Source organism: Dipodomys ordii, unplaced genomic scaffold (assembly GCF_000151885.1).
Source record: "Dipodomys ordii isolate 6190 unplaced genomic scaffold, Dord_2.0 Scaffold128, whole genome shotgun sequence".
Classification (NCBI taxonomy): domain Eukaryota; kingdom Metazoa; phylum Chordata; class Mammalia; order Rodentia; family Heteromyidae; genus Dipodomys; species Dipodomys ordii.
Genome location: NW_012267344.1, coordinates 299,344 through 304,020, shown reverse-complemented (window position 1 = coordinate 304,020; position 4,677 = coordinate 299,344).

The following is a 4,677-nucleotide window of genomic DNA, read 5'->3' as shown; positions in this document are numbered from 1 at the left end:
GGCCTTTTCAAATGGCATTTTGTGTGCACAAGAGAGTTTTTACTCAAGAGAGTCAAAAACTATGACAATAATTCATGTTCTGAAAGCTTATTGCCAGGAATGGTGGCTAGCGATCTGCTGCCTTCACATCTGTATCCTCTGTGGGTACAGTGTTCAAATGAATTCTTTAATAAAATACATATTGCTTGTGACGAAAAATAAAAAAAGGAAGATAAAGCCAAAGGGTCAGGAGTTTTGTCCAACTACCAAAGCGAGGACACTGAGCAAGTCCTAATGTGCTTGTCCACCGCCTTCATAAATGGTGACATCTAGCGGGAATTCCCTTTGAGATCATTTGGAAAGGAATAATCAAATACCCTGAAGACCTTAAGGCAAACTTGTATAATCCCTGAATTTTCTAGGTTGAAGCCATCACCTGGAAAGTTCAGCTCTTTCTCCCAGATGATCTCCGACTCTACTCTTAGAGGTTTGGAGACTTCAGAGGCATAGATGGACGATCGGAACCCCCACACACACACCCTGGATCCTGTGCATGGCCATGCTTCGAGTCCCCTCTTCTGTCTACACCGCATTGTACTCACACAGTGCGCTGTATGATCCATCGTCCTGCTGCGTGCCCACAACAGTGTATTTCTTGCACTCTCCAGTTTCCCTGAAAAATATCAGCACAAAAATCCATACATCCCAGGAACGTGTTCCAGAATGGTTGAGCAGAAGAGGATACCAGCCTGGGAGATTCTTTGAATAACTCACCACCTCAAATTTATTATTGTAATTATTAAATACTCTTATTAGATACTTATTACATGATATCTTATAGACAGTATTTGATAATTAGTATATAATTCTGTCATATATAGGAAAATTCTTGTTAACTATATAATAATATTCATTTTAAATAATAATATGCACATCCGGGATCTTGAACTCAGGACAAGAGTGCTCAGTCTTAGGGCTTCTGTTTTGCTCAAGGCTGACACTCTACCAATTGAACCACAGCTACCCTTGCCACTTTGTTTGCTGGTTAAATTTCTCATGGATGTCCTGGCCTGGTGTGGTTTGAACTGCGATCCTTCCAATCTCATCCTCCTGAGCAGCTGGGATTACAGACATGAGCCACCAGGGCTGGCTGATGGCTGAATATGCTCATGTACACGTCAAGGTAAGGGTATGGGTGTAGAGCACCTTTTCAGGAAGCCATGTGTCGATCGACAATCAGGGAACACATTTGCCACGCATGTGGACTGTGTGCCAGATTAAACCAGACACTGCCCTCTATAAGGCCATAGGCACAAAGTTTCCCCCTCAGTCTAAAGCCCAGGGTGTGGGTCCATTCTGTTTCTGAGCTGCTCATGTAAGACCTGAATCCACCAGGGTTCAGGTGCTGATTGTGACACAGAGCACACACTATCCATTCCTGGCTGGACACCAGTCACCACGGCATTTTCTAAAAATGTACATGGCTGTGTGAAAGATCCTAGGACCCGGATGTGAGGGCAGAGCTCAGCTCCCTCTTCTGAGGGTGGGGAGGAGGGGGTGGGAGAGGGAAGCTTTCCTCACTTGTTATAAAACTGGACGGTCATGGATTGTCCATCTTCAGGAGCCTCGATGTAGCGGACAAGGATTTGAAAGGGGCCGTCTTCCTGGATCTTCTGCAATCTGTCTGATACGATGGCCAACGTGCGCCACGTGCCAGTGACCTGGAGGACAAACGTTCCATTGCCCAAGGCCAGTGCCTTTCTCCTCCTTCCCCTCCCATCCCCAGATCCTCCTCCCCTCTGCTCCACCTCCCAAAGCCCAGCACAAGGCCAATCTGGATTTGGTAAAGAACAGGAGGCCAGGCCTTGCCTCTCTCCTGGGACATCCAACCTGGAGCCTCCATGACCCAGACACCCAGGAGCACCATCATGACTTCTGGAGAGTGAGCCAGGATTCAAGGCAGGTATGACAGGTTCCCCAGGCAAAGTCACAACCCAACATGGCCTGGGATCTTGCACTAAAGAGGCCACCTCCATCTACCACCAACAGGGAGTTGAAAGAGGGAAAGGCATTTTCCTGGTCATGAGCACACAGACATCCACAGGCTATTCAACTCAATCTCTCTGTGTCTCTCATGCACACACACACACACACACACACACACACACACACACACACACACACGCCTGCTAAGCGCATGCCTGGTACCTGTGATGGCTGAATCTCAGCACAGGCCACACCGAACAAGAGAGCGAAGAGCAGAGCCTTCATTGTGAGGAAACTGCTGGTGACCCCGGGGCTGTAGAAGCTCAGAGCAGGTCCGCTGTGGTGGAAATGTTCTGATCGCTTCCTCCTTTTATATCATGTCTCCACCATCCTGATGCATAATAACCCGAGTGTTCCATGTCACAAGACCTTTTGTCCCCCTCCGAGTGTCCTCCCAGTGTCCTCGCTGGGGGCCATGGGCAGGGTCTGGCACCCTCAGATTCTAATGGGATTAGCAGCAAAGGAAAAGCAAGTCCAGCCCAGTGACCTTCATGGTGAATTGAGGAGCACAAAGGGAGGAAGGGCTTCCAAGGACAGGTGTGGCTCTGGCCCCTGCTCACCTGGTTGGGACAGGAGATGGGCTTCCACGTCCTCATGTCTCCAGCTCCATCTTGCAGCGGCCTTGGTGAAACCCAGGGAATCTCTTGCCACCATCCAAGATGGCGGCCTTCCACTCGATTAGCTCACGGCACGCCATCTCTCAGAGACAAATCATCTAGAAACATCAACCAGAGATCTACAGGCCTCCTGGAAGAAGATGTTTCTTGTTGAGGAAAAACAGGAAACCAAGTCACAGATCGTGATTCTTCCCTGATTTAGGAGTGTGGTCCTGTGGATTGGTTTTCTCTCATTCTATTGTATCATCCACTATGGCCATTTATATGAGGAGAGAAGGAACCCAGAGACAAAATCTCAGAAAGTTGGCTGTTATTGCCAAAAGGACCTCTGTGATTTCTTCATGAATTGGGTGGTCTGATTTCTCTATATTGAGGTACACAGTTTTTGCATCACATCCTTCTTACCATACATGTGTTTTAGTGTTTCCTCGCAACGGGTGGCTTTTCTATTTCTCACTTGAAGTGGTCACATGATGGAGCAGCAAACATCTTCCTGTGTCCAAGGCCCATTTATCTCAGTATTTCTTACCTTCTCACACATCCTTTGATATCTAACCTTAAAAAAAATGCTTCTATGTGGTTGGGAAGGTGGTTTAGTGGTAGAGTGCTTGCCTAATATGCATGCATGAAGCCCTGGGTTGGATTCCTCAGTACCACATACACAGAAAGGCCAGAATTGGTGCTGTGGCTCAAGTGGTAGAGTGCTAGCTGTGAGTAAAAGATCAAGGACAGCACCCAGGCCCTGAGTTCAAGCCCTAGACTGGCAAAAAAAATAGTTGTATAACCAATGCCAAATATATTTATGACATGCGGTTTTTAAATTTGATAGTCAATTTATCTTTATTTTGCCAGTCCTGGGGCTTGAACTCAGGGCCTGGGTGCTATCTCTGGTCTTCGACTCAAGGCTAGCACTCTACCGTTTGAGTCACAGCACCACTTTTGGCTTTTTCTGTGTGTGTAGTACTGAAGAATCGAACCCAAGGCTTCATGCATGCCAGACAAGCACTCATCACTAAGCCACACTTCCAGGCCGTCAATCTATCTTTTCTATAAAAGTCTATCTTTCCCATTGGAGGACTTGTAGCCAGGAGAGAAAGTGTATTTGATGTTCACTCACTTTTCAGAATTATAAGCATATACATTATTCTGGAAATGTGTATGAGATGATGATTTTCTTCTAATGGCTCCTTTCTTCTGAGATTAGTAATTTAACTCTTTTTCAGGTGCTCTGGTGTTGAGCACAAAAACAAGTAATACTGAAGCAAGAGCAAAGCCAGCTCTGATCTCCCACCCAATAAGACCTTTCCCATTTTCGGATGGTGGCCTACACTGTGCCAGACACTCTGCAGACTCCTGGGGTCTTTGGTCTTCCTTTCTCATTGTTGGCAAATTGCAATGTCCTTAGAAGTGGAGAGAAGGTCAGCCATGAAGTACTTCCTTGTTCCTTCTTGCTTAATCCTATTTTCCGATTGACCCTTCCATGAAAATTCCCGTGTCCTTCTTGGAAGAAAGATTGTGTAAAAACCACCTTAACTATCACATGTTGGCAACAGCTTGTGATCATCTGCCATGGGGTTCTGTATTTCTTTCACCAGCTACATTATTCACCTACACATTTAATGAGATCAGAGAAGAATGCTCCAATTCGGAGACCTGGAAGGATGGACACAAATCCTACCAAATCTGTCAGCCTACAGTTGTAAAGACATTGAGATTGGCAAAGGATTTACTCATTTTCTATCTCTTCATTTTTATGTGTTCCTACACATTTATCATAGGAAAGTAGATGCACAAGGAACATGTGATTTTAAAAAGCAGTTTCTGAAATAACATTTAAAGGAGGATATAAAAAATATAAATAAAAATATTTTAAAGCATTTTCTGAAGAGAATTTATCTTGATCAATGACATCCTTTCAAAATTCTCATCCATCTCTCCTCTACCTGTCCATCAATGAAACATTCCTGATTTGTAAAATATGCATGGGATTCTTGTGTGGTTTTGTTTTCCCTTTTTGCATATTTCTCTCTCTCTT